This window comes from Oryctolagus cuniculus, chromosome 12 (genome assembly GCF_964237555.1).
Source record: "Oryctolagus cuniculus chromosome 12, mOryCun1.1, whole genome shotgun sequence".
Taxonomy (NCBI): domain Eukaryota; kingdom Metazoa; phylum Chordata; class Mammalia; order Lagomorpha; family Leporidae; genus Oryctolagus; species Oryctolagus cuniculus.
The window spans coordinates 109721740-109736558 of record NC_091443.1 but is presented as its reverse complement, the minus strand read 5'-3'; the positions used below and the strand labels follow the sequence as shown (position 1 = coordinate 109736558).

Sequence of the window (14819 nt, the reverse complement as noted above, 5' to 3'; positions counted from 1 at the left end):
CGTGATCACAGAAGGAAACCCTAAGATCGGTCTGCCTGGGTGCACGTGAGGCCCCATCACCAACTACACGACCTCAGGCAAGTGACCTGACCTCCTTGAGCTTCATCTATCTAATCTGTAAACGGGACTAATAATAGCAGCTACCTACAGGGTTACTCTGAGGATTACAGGAGCCGTCCAAAGCTCGGCGGCCACGGCAGCAGCCCTCAACCCTGCTCCATGACAGGCAGGCATGCAGAACAAACATCCAAAGTGAATTTAACTTAAAATCCAACTTCAAGAACAACAACAAATAATCTTAACCATTTTTTAAAAAGATTTACTTATTTATTTGAGAGGCAGAGTTACAGAGAGGCAAAGGGGGGAGGGGTTCTTCCATCCGTTGGTTCACTCCCCAGATGGCCACAACGGCTGGAGCTGCGCCAATCTGAAGCCAGGAGCCAGGAGCTTCCTCTGCGTCTCTCACATGGGTGCAGGGGCCCAAGCACTTGGGCCATCTTCCACTGCTTTCCCAGGCCACAGCAGAGAGCTGGACTGGAAGAGGAGCAGCTGAGACTAGAACCGGCACCCATATGGGATTACCCATATGGCTTTACCCGTTAGGCCACAGTGCCAGCCCTAACCTTAACCCTAAAGCACACACTTAAGTTGCCCGCATCTCACAAAGGGGTATCCGTGCCTGTATGAGCCCCAGCTCCTCTTCTGAACCAACTTCCAGCCAATGCACACCTTAAGAGGCAGTAAAGGCGGCTCCAGTACTCGGGTGTCTACCACCCACAGGGGAAACCGGATGCAGGCCTGGGCTCCTGGTTTCAGCCTGTCCAGCAGAGCCCCAGCCATTGTCACCATTTGGTAAGTGAACCAACAAACTGAAGCACTCTCTCTCCTCGCCCCTCTTTTTCTGCCTTAAAAAAAAAAAAGAAGAAGAAAGAGAATGAGCTTATCAATTACAAATCAAAGCCGCTTAAGAATGATATACGAGGAAGTATGACAGGCCAAATAGTAAATTCACAAAATTTAACATAAGAGAGCAGTCATGAGATCTTGTGATCATCTAAAACTTTAAATTCAGCTTTGGCAAGTGTCACCTTGAGTCAGTACCTCCACACCTTAAACTCTCTTCACTTTAACAACTTCCTCAAACGGGAATACTGCACACTTCACAGAGGAGCTGTGACCCACGCAGCACACACAAAGTCCTGCAACCTGGGACAGATGGGAGAAGAGCATCTGGTGTAAGCGGTCTCCCTCAGTCCAGCTGCCAATTCCTAATGACAAGCTCAGCCAGCAAGGTCTACCCAGACCTGTGGTGTAAAAGGCGGGTACCCAGACCTGTGGTGTAAAAGGCGGGTACCCAGACCTGTGGTGTAAAAGGCGGGTACCCAGACCTGTGGTGTAAAAGGCGGGTACCCAGACCTGTGGTGTAAAAGGCGGGTACCCAGACCTGTGGTGTAAAAGGCGGGTACCCAGACCTGTGGTGTAAAAGGCGGGTACCCAGACCTGTGGTGTAAAAGGCAGGTACCCAGACCTGTGGTGTAAAAGGCAGGTACCCAGACCTGTGGTGTAAAAGGCGGGTACCCAGACCTGTGGTGTAAAAGGCAGGTACCCAGACCTGTGGTGTAAAAGGCGGGTACCCAGACCTGTGGTGTAAAAGGCGGCAGGCGTCGTGGCACAGTGAACGCAGCTGCCGCTCGGGAGGCCCACATCCTATCAGGGTGCCACACTGAGTCCTGGCTGCTCCACTTCCCATCCAGTTTTCTGCTAAAACATCCCTGCCACCCACATGGAAGACCCAGCTGCAGTTCTGGGCTCCTTGTTTCAGCCGGGCCCAGCACAAGTCAGCAGATGAAAGTTCTGTCTGCAGACAGATGAAAATAAACAAACATTTTTTAAAATTCAGTGACAAAAAGAGAAAAAAAGCTTGAAGTAGGATTAAAAAAAAAAAGCCATGGGTTTATCTCATCCCAGCAAAAAGACAAACAGCATTTCAGGGTATTCCAGACTCCAGCCTGGACAACAGGCTAAACACCACTACTGTTAGAAATGAGCCATGGTTCTCACTAGGCTAATCCTCTGCCTAGCAGTGCCGGCACACCGGGTTCTAATCCCGGTCGGGGCGCTGGATTCTGCCCGGTTGCCCCTCTTCCAGGCCAGCTCTCCGCTGTGGCCAGGGAGTGCAGTGGAGGATGGCCCAAGTGCTTGGGCCCTGCACCCCATGGGAGACCAGGAAAAGCACCTGGCTCCTGCCATCGGATCAGCGCGGTGCGCCGGCCGCAGCGCGCCGGCCGCGGCAGCCATTGGAGGGTGAACCAACGGCAAAGGAAGACCTTTCTCTCTGTCTCTCTCTCACTGTCCACTCTGCCTGTCAAAAAAAAAAAAAAAAAAAGGAAAGAAATGAGCCATGGTTAAGAACGTGAATTGGATTTTTCAGGTCCTTCCACCGCAGTTCACTCATCTGGAAAACAGTCAATAATGCACATCTTCTTCAGAGGGTCAGGGCAAAAGTGCAAATGAACAACATGTATAAAATTGCTTTGTAACCTGCAATCTACAAACATCAATTATGGAAGACAGCAGTTTTAGGCAGCATTCTCATCTGTAATTTAAAGAAGGATCTACCCCAGGCCTGGGTGTTCCGAGAGGTGCCACAGAAGCGAGACTCATCCATGGGGGGGAAGGCTGTCTACTGGACTTTGTTCTGAAATTTTCAGTTTTCCAAAAGAAATGACACTGAAAACCACTGACCCAAAGAATTACAACGTGTTTCATATGGAAATGGCATTAACTAGGGTGAGGTTGTCAGCAATTATTAAAAATGACTCAAAATATTATTTTAAAAATCTTACAGAATTTGACACTAGATCTAAGAAACAGAAGGAACTGGGAGCTGTGCACAGCACAGAAGCAGCTCAGAACTGAGCCCCTCACGCACTTCTTCCCGCGCGTGTGGTTGCTGGGAGGGCCACCTCAGACCCTGGAATCAGTTCTGACACTGAGTACTCTCCTTATGACGTCAGCAAACCCCAGCAGTTTTTACAGCCCTTCTTTCTCACCAGGGAGGAGAGAAGCATTTTAATCCAGTCCATAAGCAAAGAAAGTGAGGAACAAAGAAAGGCTAAAGGTGATAGATCAGGTCCTACTTTTGTTACCGGAGAAATTGCAGGGTTCTTGTCTTCGCGCAAGAAAGAATTCAGGCGTGAGACAGAGTAGTGGGAGGTAAAATAGCAAGGTTTATTAGGGAAGGGACATCCGTAAGGACGGATGGGCACCTCTCCAGACAGAATCTGAGAGTCGGGGGGTGGGGGTGGGGTAGGGGAGTGAGGTTACATGGTTGAGTAGAGAGATTACACCTGACCAGGCCAGGTGGGCGGCTCAGCAGAGGGGCAGAGGGCTGAGCGCACAGTCCAGTTGAGGCTGGGGGTTTTTAAGGAGATGGGTCTTGCTTCCCCACCTCTGCTCCTCTTTTTGGATGTGAATAGAAAAACTTCTCTCTTGAAGGTCTAAACAAAGGACTTTATGGATGCAAATGTTATCAGACAGGAGGAAGGGTGGGCAGGACCCCCTAGAGAATGGGGATCCAGAGCAGGGTGTTTGAAATGCAGATACTGGGCTGCACCTGGGAGATGGTGGAAGAGTTGTCAGGCAGAAGGGGTGGGTTATCAGGTAGAAGGGGGCAGGGCAGGGCAGAATGTGAATACTGGGCTGCCCCTGAAACACCATCAGGATGACTTTGAGATGCAGCATATGCTGGACATAGTCTTCCCTTTAGGCCTGTTACACACACATAAGCTCATACCTAACTTCCTACCTAACATTCCCCCCTCAAGAGGTAATACCCAAAATTCTTCTTTGGGATTATGGATGGAGTTCCGTTTTCTATAACTCCTTCAAAGCTGGCATGTGGGCGTCGAGGGGGATTTGGGTATTTCCTCTTGCTATCTGTCTTATGGTGTGCAACAGTGGCCTTGGGAAGACTGTGCTGCTTGGTCCAGAGGGCTGCTCAGCTCGTCCAATGGAATGGGCTGAAGCCTTGTCTGACGACCATTTGGAGTTCGACAGCTTTTAGTCTGCTAGAGACAAAACGAACAAGGGCATTAAAAACACTCGATGCAAAGAGAAGCAGCAAGCTTACAGAAGTTATTGGGCCAAGGAGAGGAAATAGCCAGGATTTCCATGACCAGATGTCAGGCCAGAAATCCCAGCCCTGCTTGGCCTGGCCCTGGAGCTGTTTGGCTTTGTCCAGGAAAAGTACAAGTTTGGATTTGTACCTGTCTAGTCTGATTGACCCAGAGACAACATTCTTCCTGGAACATGGCACAGACACCCCCCGGAGCAGCAGTTAGCACGTCCAATATTTCTTTCTTTCATCACCTTTTGTGACCTCCACACACCCTCTTCAACTTACTTGAAACATTCCATCATTTCCATGCCAGTCTAGAGTAAACTAGCCATCAGGATTCTTACAAACCATGTCCTTTCCTTATTTAAAAAGCTCTTTCCTTTTTAACCCTTCTTACCAACAGCACTCTTTCCTTCTAAACCTTTCTTACCAAGCACACATTTCTATACTTGTGATGTTTTCCATAGAGCCCGGTTGGCTCTTTCTACCTTACCAGAAGACTGAGGTCTTCATGCAGAGTGAAGGTGCCTTACAAATCCCTTGTGTGATCTAGAGCTCTGGTTAAGGCAATCAGTTCTGCTAACTGAGCAAAAGTTCCTGGGGGCAGAGCACGCTTCAGTAACGTGCCATGCCGTAACTGTTGCATACCATGAGAAGCAGGTCCTGTCTGACAAGTCTGCTTCATCTGCGTTAGTCAAGGGGCTGTCTCTTAGGTCCCTTCTGCTGGCATAGATGAAGTCTATAGTCTCAGCACAGGAGTGGAGGGGACCACTTTCCCCTGGGACTGGCATTCAAGTAGCTGGGTTTAGGGTAGAGCAATGCCTTATTTTTACCTGAGGGTTTCCTAGAAGGAGGACCTGATATTTTAGTATCCTACTATCTGTGAGCCAGTGAGAGCCCTTTTGCTCTAATAGAGAATTTATTTCATGTGAGGTGTAAAGGGCACTATTTTGCCCCAATGTAATTTTAGAAGCCTCCTTTGCCAGCGAGGCTGCTGCTGCTATCATCCTTAGGCAGTGAGGCCATCCTTGTGCAACCATGTCCAAGGTTTTAGAAAAGTAGCCCACAGGTTGCTTAACAGGTCCCAGATCCTGAGTTAGCACTCCTAAGGCGACTCCCTGCCTCTCAGTGAAATCCAGCTGTAGGGTGTCTCTGGGTTTGGCAGTCCCAGGCAGGGGCTTTAGTCACAGCATCCTTTAGCTGAGCAAAGGCTGTGGTTTGCTCTTTCTCGGGGAGGGGGGGGGGGGGGCGCTTGTTCTGGCTGTCTTTTGGAGCCTGGTAGAGAGGCCTTGCTACTGCTCCGTATTTCGGAATCCATAACCTGCAATACCCAGTCAGTCCGAGGAATGCTCTCGGAGTTGCCTTAAAGTGGTAGGGGCGGGGATTTGCTGGATGGCCTGTATCCTCTCTGGGGCTAGTCTCCTCTCCCCAGGAGTGAGGATGAGCCCTAAATAGTTAACCTCCTGGCAGTCTAGCTGTGCCTTTTTCTTGGATACTCCGGTAACCATGTTCTGCCATAAGCAAGTCATCTACGTATTGGAGTATCCTCCCACCCCCCTCAAGAGATAGGTCCTTGAGGTCCTCTGAAAGGGCCTGCCCAAATAGGTGTGGCGCATCCCGGAACCCCTGTGGTATTACGGTCCAGGTTAGCTGTTGCTTTGAGTTCTGTCTATTGACCCATTCAAAGGCAAGCAAAAACTGACAAGAGGGATACAAAAAAAAGCATCCTTAAGGTCTAAGATTGAAACCCACTTAGTCCCTGGAGGTATTTCTCCCAGTATTGTATAGGGATTAGGCACAATAGGGTGAATGGGTATGACTGCCTCATTAATGACCCGCAAGTCTTGAACTAATCTGTACTCCCCATCTCTCTTTCTAACTGGCAGGATGGGCGTATTGCGAGGGGAATTGCAGGGTGTCAACAACCCGTGCTTTAGGGACTTGTCAATCAGTGGCTGAAGGCCTTCTCTAGCTTCTGGCTTTATAGGATATTGCTTCCGATTTGGAAAATTATTAGGGTCTTTAAGTCTAATAATGATTGGGCGGGCCTTCAAGGCCTGGCCAGGAATGTCTGAGGCCCATACCTGTGGGTTAACTTGTAGCTCTTTCTCTTCACATGGTATGTCAGAAGACAGGGGACAGCACATGGCAATAATAGGAATCTGGCCATCCTCATGTGCAGAAAAAGTCACTTGAGTTCCCAACTTACTTAGGAGGTCCCTTCCCAATAGGGGAGTGGGACACTCAGCCATTACTAAGAACTGGTGGGAAAATATGGTCTTCCCCCAAAGGCAACATAAAGGGGGTGTGAATCTTCTTAGGGAAGGCACCCCGTTGATTCCCATTACTTGGCTGGACTGTGAGGAGAGTTGCCCGGAATATGAGACAAGTACAGAGTAGGCGGCCCCCGTGTCTAAGAGAAAATTACCCGCCACATCAACTGTGACCCTAGGCTCTGCCCCTCGATGGCGATGGTTGCTTCGGGAGCCGGACAGAGCGAAGGGCTCCTTCAGTTTAGGGCCAACAGGTTTTGCGATTCTGACCTGGGGGTCCTCTGACTCTCGGGGCAGTCTCGCTTCCAGTGGCCAGGCTTTTTGCAAAGCGGACAGGGCTTCTTTGGAAGCCGGCCGCTGCTGCGGCAGCCTCTAGCCCAGTGCCCTGGCAGAGGCAGCCTTGATAATGTCGGCCAAGGGGGTGCTTGGTCCCATCCCTGATTTCTGAAGCTTTCTTCTAGTATCAGGGGCGGCTTGAGTTAGGAACCCATCCCTTAATACGGCATTTCCTACAGCAGAGTCAGGATCTAGATCAGCATACTTATCAAAACCCTCTTTGACCTTTCTAGAAAGACAGCTGGATTTCCCTGTGGTCCCTGTTCTATCATTGATAGCTTGTTAAAGTTCTTCGGTCTTGCCTTACTGGCCGCCCTAGACCTGCTAAAAGACAGGCCAGCATGTGGTCCCTACTTTTTCTTCCCTCAGGGGTATCATAGTTCCATGAAGGTTCCTTAATTGGGATTGCTGCCTCGCGATTGGGTGTCCCTCATCCTGCCTATGCAAGGCGTTTGCATAGTCGTTGGCATGCTGCGACACCATGTGCTTTTCCCCATGAGTTAGGGTAGTGCTTAGAAGGAATACTTCGTCCTGCCACGGATAATCTTACACCGTCCCTCTAGCCACCTGTTGGGGTCCTCGGTGAGGCTTCCCATTTCTGCTTTCATCTCATTTAAATCCTGCATTTTAGAGGGGACCCGTATTTTGGTGGGGCCATTGGGTCCCATCACTTCCTGTAAGGCAAACATTCCTGCACCCTCCGCCCTAGCGCCCCAGCTCCCGCCTGTGCTCAGCCTCTGGCTGGGGCTCTGGCTCGGCCTGGTGCTCTGCCGAACCTCTGGGCGGGCGAGGTGGGGCGGTTGGCTCCACAGGAGGCTGAGGGCGTGGTGGCTCCGGGGCATCTAGGGGAGCGCTAGAAGGCGGCTCCTTTGGCTCAGCTTTACAGTGGACTCCTGACAGTAACTCAAATGAAGTTAGCATTGCTGAGTCCAGTCTGCAGCTTTGACAGAGCTCATGATCTTTCCTGAGTGCCATAAAGACCTGCACATAAGGGATTTCTGTCCATTTACCATGCTCACGGCAGTACAGATATAGACAAGAAATGGTATTAGAATCTAAAGTCCCGTTTCCTGGCCACACTCTCTGATCATTTAGTTTGTATTGTGGCCACACGTTGTTACAGAGAGAAACTAGCAATTTCTTCTTTAAGACCCTTGGGTCGAACCGAGACCAATTTCTGAGAATGCATCCTAGCGGTGAGTCACGTGGTGGTGGAGAGCTGGTTTCCCATCTGAAAGAGAACAGAGGAGAAATCCTGGCAGAGGTATCTGCCGCGCTAGGGAGGGAGCAGGTGTCCCCACAAACCTCCAAATCACTCCTGGCTCGCTATGTAGCCAGTGGGTTATGGGCCTGGGTTGCCGGGCTTAACTAGTATTACCATGTAACCTGCAAACACTCTTGGGGTTCCTGGAACCCAGTAATCTGGTATCTGCTGCATAACTGCCTCAAAACGTCTCTAAATCTCTCCCTTTCGGGATCCTGTTCTCAGTACTATCCCTTAGTCAGACATGGCCTGATGGCCTCTGGCTATTTTAATGTTAATTTGGCTAAGCCAGTGAGCCCCTCTTTTGAATCAACAGTATCTGGGCCTGCAAAACTGCTTGGACTATACTAAAGTGCTCTTTTCACTTGGAAGGGTGCGGCCTTATAGCAAAGTCTATCAGATGGCTCCCTGTCCAGACCTATGCCTAGGGGGAACAGGGGAGGGCCGCAAGTAAAGGCAGAAGTGCAGCAGGGAGAGGTAGCCAGCTCCCTGTCCAGGTGCCAACCGGGCCCTGGTCAGACACCAGGAGGGAGGGCACACGCTTCCCACTGCCCTTGCTGTCGCACCATTCAACACGCAGAGCAAGCCAGACCTGACACAAAAACCCGCGGGGGAATGAGGTCAACTCTGAAGGTGCATCCCATTAACAACACGTAAGGAACCAGACCCTTGGTAGGCACAATATAAGCTAGCAAAACCTTTATAACACAACAAAGAAGTTCAAACTATCCAGAATAATCAAAACAGCCATCAAGGTGAGATCTTAATCCACACTGCTTGAATGCTTCAACCAAAACCAGATCCAATCAGGACTACTGCAATCACTCAGTCAATTAAAACAGATGGTTCCCCTTTCCAGATTCAACCCTCAGACAAAGCTTAGCAACAGTAACAGCGCACAAACACTTCAAGACGCACCAGAGCTACCATGAGTTGCAAAAACAGAAAATTGGTAACAGCTTTTCCCTAGGTGGAGAGACCTGTGGAACTTCCCTCGCCCTTTCTCCTGGCCACCGGTATAGGAATGGAGATGAGCAGAGCAAAAGAGTGGGGGAGGGAGCCCCGGGAGGAGGAAGAGGAAGGCGGGAAGCGACAGAGGACAAGATGTGAGCCACTGCCCTCACCTTCCCCTACGAATCTCAGCTGGAGGAGAGCACAGGGAAAGGCCCTGATGTCTGGGGCTGAGTGGGGTTTGAAATCTCCTATCGCTCAAGACTGCCCACTACCTAGTTGTCCGAGTTTACCTGGAGGGCCAATATTAGCATCGACCAAAGCTAAGCCCTGCTCGCGTAGCAGTAGGCAGCGTGACCAGGCGTCCCTCCAAGAGAGAGACCTGGTCCTCGGGTCGCAGTCCGGCCGCCGGGAAGCCACAGTGAGCTCAGGGGGTCTCCAGGCTCTCAGCCAACTGCCCTTCCTAATTTCCCTCCCGTTCCTTACAATCCCTCTGGAGGTTCGGCCGTAGCTAAGCTGTGGCCGGGGGAACTCCGTGTTCTCGGAGAGCTGTGGGGTGCCGGACACTCATCCGTCACTCCCACAGATCCGGTCCCGCTTGAGGGAAGGAATACTGACCTCCAATGTCTTCTCAAAGTCCCTTCGTGGTCACCAAAAAAATGTTACCCGAGAAATTGCAGGGTTCTTGTCTTCACGCAAGGAAGAATTCAGGTGTGAGACAGAGTAGTGGGAGGTAAAATAGCAAGGTTTATTAAGGAAGGGACATCCGTAAGGATGGATGGGCACCTCTCCAGACAGAGTCGGGGGCGGGGGGGGGGTGAGGTTACATGGTTGAGTAGAGAGATTACACCTGACCAGGCCAGGTGGGCGGCTCAGCAGAGGGGCAGAGGGCTGAGCGCACAGTCCAGTTGAGGCTGGGGGTTTTTAAGGAGATGGGTCTTGCTTCCCCACCTCTGCTCCTCTTTTTGGATGTGAATAGAAAAACTTCTCTCTTGAAGGTCTAAACAAAGGACTTTATGGATGCAAATGTTATCAGACAGGAGGAAGGGTGGGCAGGACCCCCTAGAGAATGGGGATCCAGAGCAGGGTGTTTGAAATGCAGATACTGGGCTGCACCTGGGAGATGGTGGAAGAGTTGTCAGGCAGAAGGGGTGGGTTATCAGGTAGAAGGGGGCAGGGCAGGGCAGAATGTGAATACTGGGCTGCCCCTGAAACACCATCAGGATGACTTTGAGATGCAGCATATGCTGGACATAGTCTTCCCTTTAGGCCTGTTACACACACATAAGCTCATAACTAACTTCCTACCTAACACTTTGACTGAAGCATTAAAATGGCTGTGAATTTTTTTTTAAGTTTAGGACATATCCAAGGGGGAAATGCAGTAGTCACAAGCTGCCGTCCAGTCGGCCGTTTCAGGAAGCTTCCCAACCCCACGAGGAGCACCCGGCTGCAACTCCCTCAGAGCTCTCAGTGAAAGGCCTAGGTCCAACACTGAGACCCTGACACAATCAAACGTTCACCAAGAATGCCTGTCAAAGCAACTATGGGCCAATCCAGAACCACACAAAATGGAGCTGTGAGGCCAGAAACAAACAAACCAACAACAACAACAACAAAAAATACAGAAGCCCCAGCAAAAGCCATGTTAAGAGCATGCTGCAGGGGTCGGTGCTATGGCATGGGGCGGGGGGGTGGGGGCACCTGTAGTGCTGGCATCCCATTTGGGCGCCAGCTCAAGTCCCAGCTGCCCACTTTTTTTTTTTTTTTTTTGTACCGGCAGAGTGGGCAGAGAGAGAGAGAGAGAGAAAGGTCTTCCTTTGCCGTTGGTCCACCCTCCAATGGCCGCCGCGCTGCGGCCGGCGCACCGCACTGATCCGATGGCAGGAGCCAGGTGCTTATCCTGGTCTCCCATGGGGTGCAGGGCCCAAGCACTTGGGCCATCCTCCACTGCACTCCCTGGCCACAGCAGAGAGCTGGCCTGGAAGAGAGGCAACCGGGACAGAATCCGGCGCCCTGACCGGGACTAGAACCTGGTGTGCTGGCGCCGCTAGGCGGAGGATTAGCCTAGTGAGCCGCGGCGCTGGCTAGCTGCGCACTTCTGATCCAGCTCTCTGCTATGGCCTAGGAAAGCAGTGGAAGACAGCCTAAGTTTTGGGCCCCTACAACTATGTGGAAGACCCAGAAGAAGCTCCTGGCTCCTGCTTTCAGGCTGACCCAGCTCCAGCCACTGCAGACATTTGGGGAGTGAACCAGCTGATGGAAAATTTCTCTCCCTGTGTGTGTTTCTCCCTAACTCTGCCTTTCAAATAAATAAATCTTTTTTTTTTTAAAGCAGCTAATCTTACTATTAATTACTTCTGTGAAATGCACTTCAGTGTAACTTCCCATAACAAGTTCACTGTTTCTGACAACCTGCCAACAACCAGGATTTAAATGTGAAAGACGCAATTCTTCTTATTCTTCCATCATCATCTATCCTATGAATATGATTATGAACACAAGTAGTGCAAGCTGACAACTTCTATTTAATCTGCAGGAGGTAGGAACACCCCTGCCCCTTTTTAAGCAACTATTCCCAGAAACTAGAGGGAAATGCTTTGCCCAAGAGAAAAGCCAGTCTGAATCATATCCCAGGAAGTAAAGTTTCATCCAAGGTGATGAGCTACTTCCAAAGCATAAACAGTTCCCAGTGGGAGCCATCTATTTCCTCAGATGGCCAAGTCCTAGGGGAGCCAGGTCTTAGCCTTTATCCTAGGTCAGAATCACTTGCAGGCCTGGGACCCACCCCCAGAACTGGATTCAGGAAATGGAAGTGAGGCTGAGAGTCAACATCTCTGACAAGCTGTCAGGGACCATACTTTTGACAACTAAGAGACTCTAAAACTGCTAATACTGTCAGTGTGTCCCAGAGAGAGCAGTGTGAGAACCATGCACACACTTTTCAAACTATACAAGACTCTCACATAGTGAGCCGTAGCCAAAGGAAGGAAAGCAGGAGTTCCTAAACCTGGTGCCACTCACGGAGCCTCCAATACAGTGACTCCTAGGTGCATGTGTTCAGCTTCCCAGCATACGAGCTCAGAGCACGCCTTCAGTTCACTCACCACGTACGGAGGGCCTATTTACCAAGGACTGTGCATATGGACAACTAAACTTCGTTCCTAAATAGATCTCGACTTTGCAAGACTTGGAAAATATGAATCATCAAAACAGCAACACAGCTGAGAAGGCCACTTCTGTAACAGTCGTGTACATGCAGGGAGGGCTGGTGTACACCTGCCAAACTGATACACAACTACAAGTCTGCCTAGCGAAGGATGGGGGTAGAGGGTCTTGTTCTAGGTCACAGCAAACAGTGGGAGAAGCGGTAGGAATGAGCAGAAGAAAAAAAAAATAATTCAACACTTCTGAGTGCTACAACAAGCCAAGCACCCGCTACACACTCATGCTACTCAGAAAAACGTATCCTCAGGACCTTAGAATTCAGGGAGACACACAGGCATCCTGCAGGCTGTGCAAAGCAGGCACTGAGCTAAGCAGCTTGGGCATCCTTGCACAGAACAAGGAGCGCGTCAGAGCTCACCGTACCATGCAGTGGCAGCACAGGGAGTCCAGGAGTGAGGAACCCTGTCAGTAACCCCAAAGCCTAGATCAAGGGTGGCTGTGGAGGGACCAGCACTGTGGCACAGTGGGTTAACGCCCTGGCCTGAAGCGCCAGCATCCCTTATGGGTGCCGTTCGAGACCCGGCTGCTCCTCTTCCAATCCAGCTCTCTGCTATGGCCCAAGTCCTTGGGCCCCTGCACCTATGTGGGAGATCCGGAAGAATCTCCTGGCTCCTGGTTTCGGATCAGCGCAGCTCCGACCATCTGGGTAGTGAACCATCAGACGGAGGACCTCTCTCTCCCTCTCTGCCCCTCCTCTCTCTGTGTAACTCTATTAAATAAATAAATCAATCTTTGAAAAAGAGTGGCTGTGGAAATGCTGAGACGATGTTGGATGTGAGAAATGTTCACAGGACAGAACCAGGTGAAGTCAGAAACCAGGTGGAGGTGGTGCTGTGAATGGAATCACGCCAGCAGGCTGAGGACAGGGCACCCCGCTGAGCCACGCAAAGAAGGAGCCGGTACTCAGGATCCGGCTGAGATGGGGTGGCTGGCTGAGCCGCGGGGGCAGTGAGGTCACTCGGGGAGGACAGAACTTCACACTTCATCATGCTTCCTCCCAAAGGACTCACCACTGAACACAATGGAATTTTACTACAATACACAAATTTAGCAATCCCAACCTCACCTCTGATGTGGACAACACTTAACAGCACCAGGTAAATACTGTCCTATTCTGCTTCAGGAGTCTAAGACAGAATGGCTTTCCTGTGTCCTTGATTTCAGTGACTCAGGAAAGACAGGGTGCACACCAGAGGCCGCACCAGATCTCTCAGGTGGAGGCAAGGGCGCCAGGCCTTACAAGCAACCCTTCCAGAAAAACAACACCCATTTTCCAGAGATAATCTTTGGAAATGTTTCTGTTACATATATGTTTATTTACTCGAAAAGGAGAGCAAGAGAGATCCTTCATCTGCTGGCTCACTCCCCAAATCACCGCAACAGCACACGCTGAGCCAGGCCAAAGCCAGGAGCTGGGAGCGCCATCCGGGTCTCCCACGTGGGTGCAGGGGCCCCAGCACTTGGGCATCCTCTGCTGCCTCCCAGACACATCAGCAGGAAGCCGGATCAGAAGCAGCAGCTTAACCCACCACACTACACCACCGACCCTGGAAGTGCTTCTTGTTGGGAAAAGCTAACATCTGGCTCCAAGCAAACATTCACAAAGCTTATAAAGGGAAAGGAGTGGATCTCAGCCCAAACCTCAAGGCTTCCCACCCAGCACTCTGCAGAGTGGGGGGAGGGGCACTACGCCCCAGACCGCGTGAATCTGGACGAAGCTGCAGTGGAAATGCGTCGGTGCTACTTTTTGCTAAGAGATAGGGAGAGAGAGAGAGAGATGGACAGACAGGCGTCCCACATTCTGGTTCACTCCTCAAACATCTGCAATGGCCAGCGCTGTGCTGGGCCTCAGGCAAGCCTCCCGTGTGGGTGGCATTGCTACTGGCTCTAACCGGCCTGCGCAGGAAGGTGGGGTCAGGAGCCAGAAGGCAGGAATAAGACGCAGGCACTCAGCCACTAGGCCGACCGCCTGCTCCCGGTGACTCCTAATTCAGACTGTGACCGAAAGTTCATGAAGCACCGCCACGTCAATGCCCCTTTTCCCACCTCTGGTCCTCTTCGACATCTCTGATTAGCCAGAGAAGATTCTGGAGAACAAAGACATGACAGCGACACACATGCAAGTGATTAGGAGACGTCCACAACGCAAGGAGAAGCTGCCTTCCCCCTTCTAGGCCCTGATGGCTTAAAAAAAACAGAAGGAGGGGGCCAGTGTTGTGGCACAGTGGGTAGAACCACTGCCTGCGATATGGGACGCCCATATGGGTGCCAGTTCAAGTCCCAGCTGCTCTACTTCCCAAACCAGCTCCCTGCTAATGGCCTGGGAAAGCAGTAGAAGACGGCCCAAGTGCTTGGGCGCCCGCACCCATGTTGGAGACCTGGAAGCAGCTCCCGGATCCTGGCTTCATCCTGGCCCTGTGCTAGCCCTTGTGGCCATCTGGGCGAATGAACCAGCAAGACGGACGACCTCTGTCTTGGTCTCTCCTCTCGTGCTCTCTTGCCATAACTCTGACCTTCAAATAAATAAAATCTTTCCAAAAAAGACATTCAAAAACTTTACTGAATCTTATTTTGGATTTTAAAAAATGTATTCTGAAATAAGACATTTGACTATTTCTGTAGGTACAATTCTAACAATGTTAAAATT

The 14819-nt window shown here is 50.8% G+C and overlaps 1 protein-coding gene across 1 annotated transcript in view; it reads right to left on the bottom strand.

Annotated features, from left to right (window-relative positions):
- Positions 1 to 14819, bottom strand: part of NPTN (neuroplastin) — a 69775-nt gene that overhangs the window by 32810 nt on the left and 22146 nt on the right. The window lies entirely within an intron of this gene.